The sequence below is a fragment of the Falco punctatus genome (genome assembly GCF_963210335.1).
Source record: "Falco punctatus genome assembly, chromosome: 11".
NCBI classification, from domain to species: domain Eukaryota; kingdom Metazoa; phylum Chordata; class Aves; order Falconiformes; family Falconidae; genus Falco; species Falco punctatus.
The window spans coordinates 16,787,675-16,802,805 of record NC_137591.1 but is presented as its reverse complement, the minus strand read 5'-3'; positions in this window follow the sequence as shown (position 1 = coordinate 16,802,805).

Genomic DNA, 15,131 nt, shown 5'->3' with positions numbered 1-15,131 from the left:
CTGCTTATGCTCCTTTTTTAAGAGGAATGTGTTTATACTGTATCTGGCATAGAGAGCTGAGAGTAGGGAATAGCAGCAAGCTCCTATTCAGATATGAAAACTGGAGGTTTGGTTGGTTTCCCAAAGGTTTGGTTTGTGTCCAGGGAGTGAGTTGCAGATTATGGTATGTTTAGGAAGACACTTTTTGAGAAATCTGCCTCTGCTGTCCTATATGTACAGAATTTATCCCAGGTTACGTGGGATGAATGGTACCGTTTCTTGAAATTTGAAGGACTTGACAATGAAGTACGCTGTTCAGTGGACTACCTGATTCCCAAGTCTTACAATAGTTCTGTTTGCAGCTGAATTGCTCCTTGAAGAGCCTTATAGCTGAAGGCTAATGTCACCAGCTCTGGAAATAGGATGCATTCCTATGGCTGTGGTGACCAAGGAGGCTTTTGTTCTGTATTGTTTGCTGTACTATTCTGTGGGGCACCTCAGGAAATTACCGTGCTGATCACTCCTTTTGTTTTCAAATCATATGATGTAGGTAGTATCCAGTTGTCTTGACATTAACACCATCTGATACTTAGTTTCTAAGGTCAAAACCAGCATGGCTAATGTGGGGGAAGAATGATCAGTCATATTATTTACAGATTGAGGAAATCTTTGTAAGTAGCGACCATGGCAGCCTTCCTGTTCAGGAGAAATGGCAAAATCAGCCCTGCTTCTTTTTATTAAATAAGACATCTGAAACAAAGCTGTCTGAAGCTATCTGGGTGAATTGCTTCTGCTGCTGGAAGGTTTCTTTGGTTAGAGATGCTTCAGTGCATCATCTTCAGGAGATGATGGTGTGAGAAGTACTAGTACTGCAGCTTCTGAAGCAACTCAGATTTCTTGACATACAGGGTATACAAAAAAGCCTAGAGCAGGGCAGAGACTGACATGTCTTGAGTTCAGACATAAGACTATGTGCGTTTTTTGTAAGTAAATGGGATTGCATAAAAGAAATGTCATGCTTGTATCTTGTAATGCAAACAACTACAGAACTCCTCGTAGTGGAAAAAATGCTGGAGTCCTAGCTGTGGTGAGAATATGGCTGGAGAGGCACAAAATGTTTCTGGTGATAGGCTTGATAGTGTGGTACTTACGGAGCAGTGCTTGCTTCTGCAGGGAAAAAACACGGGTATCTATAGCTGGTACAAAGGGGCTGTTTGGTAATGTCTGGGCTGAGCTAGATATAATAGAACTACTAGCCAGGAGGGAAGAAGAGGAGAGAAATCCCACTGATTCTGCCAAGGATCTATAAGGTCTTATTCAGGTACCATAAAAAGCTACTAAGAAGAACGGGCAACAGGCTAAATTATAAATGCTCATCTGGAGCTGGGCTTCTAGGTCAAGATTACTGATAACCTATCTGTGGCATTCATAGCGACAAAGCTGTAAAATAACCAGCCATTGTTCAAGTTCCTCAATAAGTCACTAGGAGCATTACCAGGAAAGAAGCAGTCATGATAAGCCCTGCAATTATAGGGATGCATCCAACAGTCCCCAAAAGAGGATTCGAGTCTTCTCCATCCCCTTTTTGCATGAATCAAAGTGACACAGATGTACAAACCAAGAAAAAGTGATAATGATGCAGTGCTTAAAGGAAGCAGATCAGGTAACTGAAGAAATGAGCAACAAGAAGATTTTTCTTGATTGTTTTGAAAGTAGAAGAGGGAAGGACTCTGAAGAAGCTGAAGGACAAAGCTTGATGGAACAAGAAACAAACTTGTAGGTTTTCTTCAGGTTTGGGCAGCCAATAATGAAAAATTGGCTGCTCTGTGCATCAGGATCTGTCAAATGCGTTACTGAACAATTCCTAAACTTAAACTGATAGCTCAGATGTTAAAAAAAATCTCTTAAATAGAGAACAGTTTATCCTGGATTGTCTTTCAAGAGGAGAGAGTGACAGCGAACATACACCCCTGCTGACAAGTGGGGAAGATTGCCTCTGAAAATTAGTCTTCTATTCACTCATCATTGCGCTGTTTTTATGATGAATCAAACGTGATGATGATCATTATGTGTAACAAGGGAAAAAGGCAGTAAAAAAATGTGTACAAGTTTGATTTGAGAAAATTCTCTTAAAAAAATGTGTCAAGATTAGAAAAACAGTGGCTGGAAGGCAGTTCATTTGCGATGAACACGTTGTGTTGCCTCCAGATGCTGGCACAATAGCAGCTACATTTCTTAGATTTCCAAGGAAGGCAGGATGATCTGGAAAAGAAGAATTCACATCAGTTTAGAAGTACAGCTGTTAAGGATAATGGCTTTCAAGGAAGGCAGGCTGCCTCCCAGAAATGCTAAGGGAGGGGCTGTTGCAAGGCATCCCTTTATTAGCCTGCTATTCCTATGCGACAGCTTGATGCGTCCTAAAGCTATTGAAGAACTGATTTGCTTACAAATAGTTTGTGATTAGCTTAAGGTTGGCAATCTGAAAGTGAATCTAGGGAAATGCAGTGTGCTCCACAAAGAGTAATTTATCGTGAACCTGGAATCAGCACAGGAAGAGGGATTTTTTTAGCAGCAGAGAGAAACAGCAGCTGTGCAGTGCTGGCTGACTCTCAGGTGACAGGAAGCTCTTTTGCTAGTTTGCTAATTTTGCAAAATCCTGGCAGAATTTGGGTGAAAAGATGTAATGCTTTCAGTCACCAGCAGGATTCAATTTGGGTTTTCTTTTTTAGGCTTGTAAGGCCCTTGTGAGGGTTTCTATCCTAGCTTGCTGGTTTTCTCCGAACCACTTGGACTACTGGTGACAGATGTTTGTGCTTTTGCTTTGGGTGTGGGTTTGATGTGAGAATGAGGGAGGACTGTCCTTAAAGCCTGGAAGCTGATTACAGCTGAAACGTGTGTTCTTCGAGAATAAATGGCTGTACTAGTCGAAAGGGACCTGTGGCAATGGCTACAGCTATGCAGCATTTCCATTTTGAGAGAAAATGTAAAAGGTCACCCACAATTACTCATTAGGCTGGGAAAATTGGAAAGGTTGGTCTCCAAATAACTGGAAAAATGCTGGTATCATTTGGCCTGGACGGAGGTGAGCTGGTCGACAGGTGAGTTGCTCTAGCAGCAGCAGAGGGGAAATCGTTGCCCAGGCGTGCTCAGGAAGAGTCACCAACTCCTCTCTCAATGATCCACAGGAAGGTGAATGTCACAGAGGGAAAAAAAAAAATGTTTCAAAAAAATGGCTAACATGGGATGTGTTTAGAAAAGCCTTGAGCAAATGCACCTTGCTAAGAAATCTGATTCCATTACTGCCAAAGGTGGTTTTGGGATGCATTGACTAAGGTGGAGGTTAAAGAGCGAGGCAAGGAGAGGCAGTCGTTAGCTAGGCAGTCTGCAGCTGTCCCAATGGCAAGACTGAAACAAAAGCAGTATTTCCATAGAGTAAAAAGTTGGCAAAATACAGCAAATTGCTGAAAGAAATACAGTGCGTTCATTGCACAGGAGGCTTCCCGTGGGACATGGGAATCTCAGGGAATGGTTCTGTTCCTGAGGCAGACAGCTTTCTAGCAGTGGACTGCTTTCTAAAGGCTTGTAAGTCATGTAATTAGGAACCGAGTAATAGTAGGAAAAACAGAGGGACAGAGATTCCAGTGAGCTAGTTTGTCCTGCGCAGAGTACCACAGACCTAAGGGAGCTTTGTTGTCTTCAGAGGAGTCCACAGAACTTGCGTTGCTGATAGAAATGTGCAAAGATCAGTTGGAGCTGGAAGGCGGAGTCGCACCAGAGATTGGAATGGGTTTGTGCTGCTGGCTCCTTTGAACTATTTTCTTCAGGGCACTTGTGAAAAAAGGCAGGAATTTTCAGGGAAGCCAGGACCTGTGGAGCTGGATTGACAGAAGAATGCAATGAATTTAATGAATGGAGATAAGCATTTTTGGTCCTTATCAAATAATTTTATCAGTGCTCTTCACTTAGAAGATGAAGTGCTCTTCATCTTTAGAATGTTTTCGTCTTGGTAGCTTCAAAAAATAAATCTCTGCTTTGCTGTAGCTGTGAGCAGCAACACAAGGACCCTGTGTTTTGCTGTCTTCTAACAAGGTAACTCACTTTTTGAGGCAAACACTGTTTAACTGTTTCTTGCTGTAGACGAACTGATAGGAAAACAAACACCGGATTAATACAGGGTAACCCCAGGAAAGTGTAACGGGAAGTTAAACCTAAACCACAAGATTTATCAGGAGAGTATTAACCCACTCTCCTCAAACCAACTGACCCACACTCCCACCCAGCAGCACGCTCTCACCAAAAGCAATTGGGGAGCCTTTCTGCTGGGAAGGATATCATGGGTCTGGTTTCATTAAACAGGTGACTTCTGTGGCACAGGGTGATAAGGGATGCCTTGAGGAACCAGACCAGGTAATGTGAGAGGCTAATTTCACTTGTTTTGTAGGAAGGATCACAACTACTTAATAAACTCATAAAAAAGGGTTTTACAAAAAAACGTTTCTCTGTTAGGCTTCTGGTCTAGAAAAAGTGTCACTTTCTGTTGTAATTAGAAGATGCTTAAGAGAAATACACAAATCCCTTCCTTAGGACTGATAAAATTGTATTTTGTGAGACTAAGAGCTTATATATTGTCTGAAACATTTCAAAGACTTGTATTATTTAATGTAGTTACAAGGTTGGCAATGGCAAAGGTTTGTTTGGAAGCATATTGTGTTAATAGGTAGGAATACTGATTTTTATACAAGATCTAAGGTTTGCTTATCATTACTGACTTGTTCCCACAGGAACCTTGGTGCATGCCCCTTGGATAGTTGTAAATAAGCTGTATCTCGCTGACAGTTTAAGTAAGCCATGTTGCTGTGATCTTTGACATAGTAATGAAATACTGCTTACATCTTACAAACTTACGTTTTTCAAAGTATCCATATAAAGCAACACATAGATTTATGTAAGGCAACACAGGGACTTACATGCCCTAGGATTATTACATTATTATAACATTAATGGCTTCATTGCATTATTTCCCCACAGAAGCATAATGTATCTCCAGCTGGCAATACGAAAATAAGCAGAATCCTTATCATTAAGTCATTCCAATGCTGGTGAAAAAGGGAGATGTACCTGATACAGACTGGGGATGTCTAAATCCGGGGCTCCTCTAATGCTGGAGAGCTAGTGGCAAATAAATTCTGGTGTGACCTTGGGAGGATCCCAGGTGTGTATCCCCCCCACCCTCCTGCTGGGGATCCCCTCTTTCCCTGCCTTTTCTCAGCCTTCTTGGGACAGCTGTTGAGCCGGTAAAGTATGTAGCTGGCAGAAAGATGCACGGCCCCATCGGCAAAACCATCCAACGGACTACTGGGCAAATGAAGCCCTACAATAATTTTTGCTGGCTTTCCAGCTGTGCTGCCCCAGTAGAGAGTGCTTTTGTTTACTGCTGACATAAGGCCTGTTGGAATTTGCGGTACTGCTTTCAACTACGGACCCTGATTTTCTTCTGATTGTCTTTCTAATACCTGATTAAGTGTCTCTTGAAACAGTACATGTCTATTTTGGTTGCTTTCTTGATACCTTGCTCTAGATTTTCTTAGTACTACAAAGGCGTTTCAGACAGGTTTTGCACTATAAATTTCACATAATTTTTGAATGCTGTCTGAGGAGAGTTACCATAATCTTTCCTCTTTCAAAAATAGTCCTTACATTGATGGATCACAATGGAAAAAATATTTGGCAAACACAATTTTAGTTGAGTGTGTTTGTCCGCAACAAAGCAGTGAAAACCGGTACGAAAATAATGACTGGTGAAATGTCATGCTAAACTTCTATTTGGACAAACTAATTATTGAGTTTCAAAGTTTCTAGCTTAGTAGAGAAAAGCCCGAGAACAACGGGTTTATAATCTTGTGATTGAAAGAGTAGTGGTTGGGTTACATTTAAGAACACTCCAAAACAGCCTTATTTCTGCAAAATATCAGTAGAAATCAGCAAAAACATGCAGTTGATCAAGAGAGTTTATAACTTTCTTTCCTATTTTGGGGAAGTGTATAACCCTTTTGAGAAGCTTTACTGTTCATAGTTTCGTGTTCATACAGAGCGAGGACTGCTGTGTAAGCACAGGTGTGAATGGCTCAGGGTGACGTATTTGGAGTTATAAAATGTGATCGATCTCAGGTTTTGCCTTGGCTCCTTGGTTGAGGCATAGCCAAGGGAAAAAACATTTTACCTCATTTTAACAAAAAACCCACAACTAATTCTAAGGAAATTGACAGGATTATAGCAAAAGGCATAATTTCTGAGGGCAGTTTGTCTGGTCATAGAACCAGCCCCAGTGCACTGCGTCCAAGTTTCCTTGGAGCAGACTTCTGTGGAGGATCGTGTTGCTGCTGTAGTGGGGTAACTCGGGGCAGGATTTAACAGTCAGGCCCTGCAGTTCACTCAGAAGTTAAATTAGCCCTTAAAGGCAACTTTTTTTCTCAGGACTCTTCAGAAGGAATGAGAAGAAACTACCATTATACTTGAGAGAAGAAATGGAGTCCTAGAGATGGAACTGACCCACTCACTGTATGTGTTTAGGTTTTTAATTAAAAGACCTCATTTAAAATTTTCACAGGATTTTGGCAACTTAGGAAGCTGAAGGTTAACAGTCTTGTTTGCTGTGGAAATACCTGATGTGATTTGCCTAAAAGGGCTGAATATGCCCTATAGTAGGTGGAAACTTCACTCGCTGCCTGCTTTGCCTACAGTGAAACGGCAACACTGAGGGCTACACAGTTGTCTTCATGGATTGCTCTGAAATTCAGAGTTTGGTAAGTAGCACGAAGAGGCTTAAGTGAAGCAGTTATTTGATGTTGGGAATATTTTGCAGACCTCGATTTTTTTTGGTTTTCCTTTTCATTCTGCAGAAGTCCCATAGATTTTAATAGCATTCTGCAGAACTTGACCTGAAAAACTATCACATTTAGTAATAGCACCCAGGAAACTCTGCAGGATTTTCCATCAGATTTGTTTTATATCCCAGATTGTGCATATGCACTTGAGTGTTAAGAACCAGAAACAAAAGTGGCTGGGAAATTGTCTGTCCTGGTACTTGGGAAATAATCCATTTCAGAAGGTCAAAACCATCTTGAACCCGTTTGGTTTTCTCAGTTATAGTGCACATCGCTTTTGTTTGTTAGATAAGTAGCTCTTCTGTTTTTTTAAGACTAAGCAGGTTTACTGGCTCTCCTGGTTAATGCTATAGGGTTGCTGGGAAGCTTTATGTGATATATGTTGCTAGGTAGGGCCTGTGGAAAGAGAGGGCACCTCGCGAAGGAATGCAGACTTAAAAAGCAGGGGGGATCCAGAGCCGGCTAGAAAGGGTCAACATCATGTTTGTAGAACACCAACAACTGCTTTAAAAATGTACTTGATCAGTATTTCCCCCGATTTTCCCTGGCTCTCCCAAGTATCCCAAGCTACACTCCATTACCCCCAGTCGCTTCCTAAGTGCCAATTGCTCAGTGTGCCTTATCTTTATACTCTTTTTTAGAAATATCTTTACTATTTTAACCTGTTTAGTTAAGCACGGGGGGGGGGGGGAAATGTTGCTAGGTAGGGCCTGGCGGCCGGAAGATCTCGCGCTGTATGGAAACACAGGGCCCCCCTCCAGATAGCCAACAGCTTTTAATTTATGATGTAAGCAGACGGAAGTGACATTGTAAACCTAGGCTATATAGTGTCACGTCGTTCAGCAATAAACGCCATTTGCCATCCACCACATTGGTGTCTGTGAGCTGATGGACCGCGCGGCCAGGGGTCGGCCGCCGTGCCGTTCCTGAACCAGGTCACCGCGTGCCTGTAAAAGGCAACAAATATAACTGCTTCAATTCCATTTCTCCTATCATGCTGAAGAATGCTGTTCAGTCTGTAGCTACATTTACATTAATAAGTCACCTGGGAGAACAGGAGAGTGCCTGTCCCGTGAGCCAGGCAGTGCTGCGGGCTGGCACTGCTTTGCCCCCATAGGCACCACGCTCAGCAGCAGTCCAAGTGCACTAAATGCTCCTGGAGTGCATCTTTCTGGTTTGGGCTTTGTCTGAAAGGAATCCAGCTGGTGCACTCTGAAAACCAAAGCAGAGTCTGCCGGGCCGATAGGGAGAGTCACTTCAAAAGCAGCCTCCCGATCCAAACCGAAATACTTGTGCAGTCACACCCCACCTGAGCCAGGAGCACTGCACGCGTGGCACCCGGGTGTCTGCGGGACACACCTCTGTGCCCAAAACATGCCTTGCTGGGAAAAACACCACTGTGTTCAAGGTTTGTGCTCTTGGTACCATGCCAGTGTTGCCTCCTAAATGTAGCTTTTTTCCTCACCTTAGATTTTTTTTTTATTATTATTAATTGATTCCCTGGATCTTGTATTAAGTACAAGGGGTGGTGGAGAATGGGCGCAAGGGTAAATTGCAGCACTGATCATTGCTTATCTGTTCCCAGACTGGTAACATTTCTCTTTAGAGATGCTGCATTAATTCCTGCAAGAATCTATACATGTGTATGAAGCTCAGCGATGTATGAATTCCACTCAATGAAAATTCTGTTGGATATGAAGCTAATCACATGTGAATTTACATTGCCATGGGCCATGGCATGGAGCCTCTGATTCTTGATAGAGAATGAAGCCTTGTTGTGCACTTAGCAGTAGCGTAAAGACAGTGATTTGTGGATTTTAACTCCTAGAAAGAATGGGTCCCTTTCCCCTCCCTTTGCTTCCTTTGGAGGAAAACTTAACTAGCATCTGAATTTAGCAAGCTTACAAAAGCATTTTTTCATTTCAGTATAGATGTCTCAAAAGATTAATTTCTCCTTGAGGACGTTTGGGCAAGGTGGCAAGAGAGATTGATCATTTCCAGATGCTCTTTGCTGATAGGCAAAGAAAAATTCTGCTTCAGGTTAACATTTGTGAGTTTATTTAAAAAAAAATAAAAAATTGTATGCAAATCTGACAGGGAGACTGCAAGCCAGTACAACAAGCATATCAAAAGTGCCTGAGATGCATAGATCTGCGTTGTCATAGCTGCATTAATAAGATGGGGCTTGGCCCTGTTGAATAAGCTGAAAGCATTTGAAGCTTCCCTCTCTGTATGTAGCTGGCAAGCGGAGGAGATGGATGTACTTTTCAGAGAGAAACACAGATGCCGTGTTCCCCATGCTTTGCAGTAGATGATTGGCTCAGCAGTGTTTGCTGAACCAGACATACAAAAATACATCATTCACCTTTTCTTTGATGCTTTGGGTACATTTCCTAATGGGACTCCTAAACATTGCACACTAAGCGCTGGCAAGACTTGGCATAGTGAACGACAAGTAGTTTGACTTTGGGCTTCTGGGGTGTGCTCTGAATTAGCGAAGCAGGGAGAGCTGATGTCTTATGTGTTATCTGAGAAGAGACCCAGTCAGAGAGAATGGTTGTGCTTTGGCATCCTGCTGGCCACACTCTCTTTTGCCTCCCCACAGAGCGTGAGCAGCGTTGGCAGCTGCAGTCACTACCGCTGGCACAAGAAATCAATGCTTGCTTTGATACTGGCTCTCTTGCCCGGCAGGAGTCTCCAATGGTTACAGCATGAGGACTTCTTAATGGGGAAAGCTGAGCATCAACCAGTCCTGTAGGAGACCCTGATGCCTGGGAAGAGCAGATTCTTTTTCAGTTGGTGCAGATCTCTAAGGCAACAGCAGCCCCCGCACTGAGCACGGGGAGTCACAGGGCTCACGTCTGTTGGCGGTGAAGGAAATGCCTTCTTGGGAAGCTGTCCTTCCTAATGTCCATCCATAACAATTGTTGTCCTTCTCAACTGATGTTTGGAACCAGAAACGCCAGTGGAGACCGGGATGCTTTTGTGAGTCAGGGACTGGTTTTCATGGGGTGGGCAGAGGTGGGGGCAGCCAGCGGGACCAGCCGCGCGTGCTGCTGCTGGTGCACATCAGACCCTGGAGACACGGGCTCCTGCTGAAAGGATCGCTCAGTAAACCTGTCTCTGTTCAGATGCTGCTGACTGTTAACACTGGTTTCACTAACTGACCACCGAAGAGGCCGATACACACATTGTAGCTCCCTAGGGAGGGCTCTGCTCCTGTGTGTGGCAAAGCTCACGGCCCTGGCAGCGTTACAGCCAAAGCCACAGAGAGAGGCGTGTGAGGGCTGCGGTAGCGGTGAGGACTGGGGACAGTAAAGTCCTGCTTCAGGTAATGAACCTTCTATGGAGCTGTGTCACGGTGCTTGCCCCAAAACCCCCCAGTGAGCTCAGCTGTGGCAGAGTAAGTGAGGGTAAGGAGGGGATGAGGGGAAGGGAGGAGGTAAAACCAGGGGTATCGCTCTCTGGGGTTGCTCAGGTAAAGCAGGTAAATATCTAAGAGTTTTCATTAAGCCCATTTGCTGTTTAGAAAGGAAAAGATTGCTGGCTTAGGGCATTAATTCATTTCTTGTGTTTCAGAAGCAGGCGAAGTGGAGGGGGAAGATGATTCTGAGTCAAATTTTTGGAGTGTTTTCTGTGAGTGCGGGATGTTGGTGGGAGGAAGGGGCAGGGCTGGGGAAGGAAAAGGAACGTAACAGGTTTTGTCCATAAAGAAGGAAAACATGCTGTGCAAGCCAGGGTGTTCAATCCTAAGACAAGTTGTTAATGATATCTCGGCGTAAAAGCTCTGACACTCAATACTGGAGTTAACAAAGCATCAGCTTTACTGCACCAGTAGCACTGCTGAAACAAACTGTCGGGTTTGGGGTTGTTAACAGAGCACAGGAGGCAGTCTTTGGTGCTTGCTTAGGGCTCTTTTTCCCCTAAATACTTAGTAGTGAACACATATGAAGACCTGAAGAGACACATGTGTGTGTCCCCAAGGTTTACCTTTCCCAGCCTTCAGGCTTTGACCTGCCAACAGTTGCCTGGACAGGGTCCTGTCTGTCACAGAAGTGTGTAACGCGTCAGCTCAGAAAGGCTGCAAGCTTGGAACAGGGTCTTAGCACACAATTTAGCCTGTGAGACCTGATGAACTATACGTGTGATCAGAATATGTGATGTGAGGATACATCTTCCGAAGGGATGCTAAAACTGGCAGCTCTGCAGCTTGACCTGATTTTTCTTTGTTGCTGGTGGTAAAGGCAGAAGCCACTACACAGTTAAAATCTGTTTTGTTGTGTTTGGTCGGTTGAGTTTTATTTTGAGGAGGAGTGGGATAATTTTAGTTCTTCAGAACTAAAAATTAGATCAAAATCCTGGCAGCCGTTCAAGATAAATGAGCAACCTTGCAATAACGGGGTTTCTGTCACCTTGGAAACAACAGTTCAGAAAAGCCAGTTGGAGTTAATTTTAGTTTCAGACTTCCCTCTGCCCTTGTCCCTCCCATGCAAATTTGTACACTCAGTGTATCCGGTTTAGCGATGTTTCTTTTCTATGTAGACAACAGGGGAATTTGCCAGACAAAACTGGAAGAACACTGAAAATTACTTCACGCCTGATGTTTCAGAACAGAAACTGGTGTTTGGAAACACACAAAGTTAACCTCATTGGAAAATAGATCTAAAAAAATCCGTCTTTTTAGATCTTCACAGCTCAATGTAAAAAATCCAGAAGTTGAAATACTTGTTTTTTACATACTGATGAGTCTTTTTATTCTGGAGAAAAATGTGGCATTTGGGAGCAAACTTGAGCAATGAGAAGGAAGGTGGGAGGGTTAAACAAATAAAAATGACTTTGAAAAATGGATGTAATCTAGTAAATATACATGGTCTTTCAGAACCCCACCTTCATGACATCTATCTGAAATTTGTTGTATTGGAAGGCTGTGGGTCTTTGTTGTGGACGTTACACAGGCATGGCTGGAAACTCAAGTAATTAGAGATTAGGATAAAGTAGTGCTTCTATCTGCTAAAGAATGTAAATATTTTGAATATTTTCAATAGCTCACACCTCCACAACAGATCTCACCTGAAGAGTGCCCTTACTGTGAGGGCCCACTAGAGAAGCCTTTGTAGACTTTCCCGTCTACTTGATTGAAATCAGCTGAGATACAAGGACTTTCCACTCCCACTCAGAAAATATTTCAAAGTGCAAAGTAAATAGATTTTCAATTCTTTGAAAGATTAAATTGCATTTAAATATATATTTTATTGTCCAGGTAACACTCCTGGAAACTCAGAGGAACCGATGAAGGACTGGATGACACCCCCTGTGACAGCATCTGGTGTCACCTGTGCCCGCTGTGCGGTCTGTTAGGCTGGATAGGAAGAGATGCCACCTAGGACAATGTGCCATGGTCTGAGCAGCCACAGAAGACTAGCAGGGCATTACACTAACACATCACATGACACATGACTAGATAGAATAGTGGACTAACATTTGGGTTAAATATTTGGAAATGCTTCCTAACCACATGATTGGTGAGATTGTTGGGATAATAGGACCATATAACTTAAGATATTTAAAATGAGATTGGTCTGAATATGGGCAAACAAGAAGACGTGCGATTAAGGGAGCACGCATGAGATTATAGATCTGTTTTTCTTCACCTCCATTTTCTTGGATTAGGCTGTGCCTCCCAGGGGTGACTGAATGTTGTAATGAACATAAGAGAAGCTTGACTGTGCCATCTTCCCATCAGCTGCTGTATTTTTGTCATTCCTTGTTGTCACAGCAGTGAGCGAGTGTTGGGAGCAAGCTGTCAGCAGACAGTAGGCAGCAACCCTGGCAAGTCTGCAAATGGGGGACTTCTGCTGGAGCCGGCAGGATCCAGTACTAATCTTCTCCTTGCTTCGTTGTTTTTTACAAGTCAAGAAAGCTCATCAGGTCAAAACACATGCTCCATAGTGGCTGGCCTAAGTAGGGAAACTTTTTTCTATGGTGAAACACAGTCTTACTCTGTTCTACTTGATAGGTGTGCTCCACGAGATGCAAAAAACCTCTGGGGTTCACCTGTGTAGCTATACAAGAATGCTTTTCTAGTTTTCAGCCACTGTGCTGAAGCGGTGTTGTTCAGATTCTGCAGACAAGCCGGGTATGAGCATGCTAATGCATGCACAGACTTCATTGTCATAGTTTCTTACCATTAACTTATCTGATTGCTCCATTTGATGCACACACAACAGAAAGAAGAGAGTATTTCACATATGAAATTCCACAGATCTCTCAGCAGCCTGAGGTGATATGCTGGGTTTCTAAGGCTTCTTTTCCCCATATTTTTGCTTTGTAATATCCAGGATAACTATTATAAAATGATCATATATGCACACATAGAAAGTTTTTTTACTAATAAAATTATTTACCTTGCACAAAAGAGCAGAATAGACTAGATCCTTTCAACACATGAAAGTCATTGGCAGATTTTGGCTACAGAAACAACATGAGTTACTTAAAATTTAAGATTATAAAAACACATCTTTAAGGCATCCCTGTGATTATTTTAAGTACTTTGAGCAGTACTATACACTATATACACTTCTTAAAAAGGATCACCCTTGCAATTTAAGGACTTTTTCACTTCCCTTTTTAAATACTGCCTTTCCTTTTACAGCATTTAGAAGTACTCTGTACTTCACTCTGACTTGAAATGCAGAGTTTTGAGGCTGAGGATTTTAAAACCAGTTTGCTATTTCTAATGGTGAAAGTAAGGAACTTTAAGAAAGTGGATTCCCCTATGAATATATTAAATGTGTTCCCCCATTCTGGCATTTTGTTGGTTGTTAGTAGGTGATTGCAAGCCATTCAAGATATTCTTCTTACAGCATTTATTCTTCTTACAGTGTTTAAGTTTTGCAGGATTTTTAATAAGTAAATTTTGCATATGCAGCATGTTTTAGGACCCTGTGCATAATGGGATTTATGGTAGATGTACCTTGCAACATCTCCTGGACTCTGTTGTGTGGACTGGCAGACCCTGGGCTGTGCTAAGGGTCTGTCGGTCGGTACAGCACTCCCCTACAACATTAACTGGAGCTGCTACAGGACGCAGCTCAAAAACTTCATGACTCTAGCTAGTTAGGGGATGAGATTCGCAAATATTATGTTTAATCCAAATTTGGATTAATAGCCAAATACTGTGAGAGACCAAACGATGGCACAGACTTTGTGAAGGCACAAGGCCAAGAGGAAGGATGTCCCACAGGCAGATGTGGGTGAGAGCTAAGAGCTTTACTTCTCCCCTGCAGAAAGCAGGGGCAGAAACGGCAGGACTGCAAATGTGGTCCTGGCCTAGAGAGATAGGACAAAACAGACAGAGAAATGCTTATTTAGTGATTTCAGTTCCTCTGTAGAGGATATCCTAGTGTTTTGAGCATAAATCTGAATCCATCTTTCTTTTGCCCAAACATATTACACTCTTTGTCGGTGTTTATTTTCTCTTCTACCAAGGTGGTGTCACCCGTCTGCTGGTTTTGTCTCCATGTTAGGAGAAGGTAATGGTGATGATGGTCATGATACTGACTATTTTTACCGCATGGGTAATGCTTTGACTTCTTTGTATCCAAAATACTTTGGTATTTTTAGCATATCTTCAGTGAGACTGGCACCCTACCATAGCACTGGCATGCTGTAAGATTGCAGCCAGAGGTGGTAATGACAGCCCTGAAGTTCAATAACATGTTTTGAAAAGCTCAGAGGGATGTTAGCTTGCATTCTCTAAAAAGACAAATACCAACTTAAAATAAGTGCAAGATACTAAAAAGAGCATGAATTACTGTCTGTTTAAACAAAGCACAGAAGGCAGAGCCATGAATGCTCCTGCTGCTTAACTTAGCTGATAGCTATGAGCAGAAGTATTTCTACCACACCGCTTGTTTGAATCTAGGCTAACCTTACGTGGTTCTTAAAATCCTATCCTGTTTTACTTTAATTACACCTTAACAAGGCAAGTAGACCATGCCACTGGAGCAATGGGCTCAGCACTTCACATCCAGGCAGGGTAGCCACCATCCTGATGCTACAAGTCACATTGCCAGAGCCCAGGCAGCCCATGCCACAGGAGTCAGAGAGGAACTGGTGGTGGTGGTGCCTTCTTAGAGGTCCATTACCTCTTTGTGAGGAGGCACCTTGTTTGGCTGGACACGGCCCAGCACCAGCAACGCAGGGGTGGTGCACTGGGTATAAGATCTTGACTGCAGTGCCTCTTAAAGCAGTTCTGGATTAAGGAGG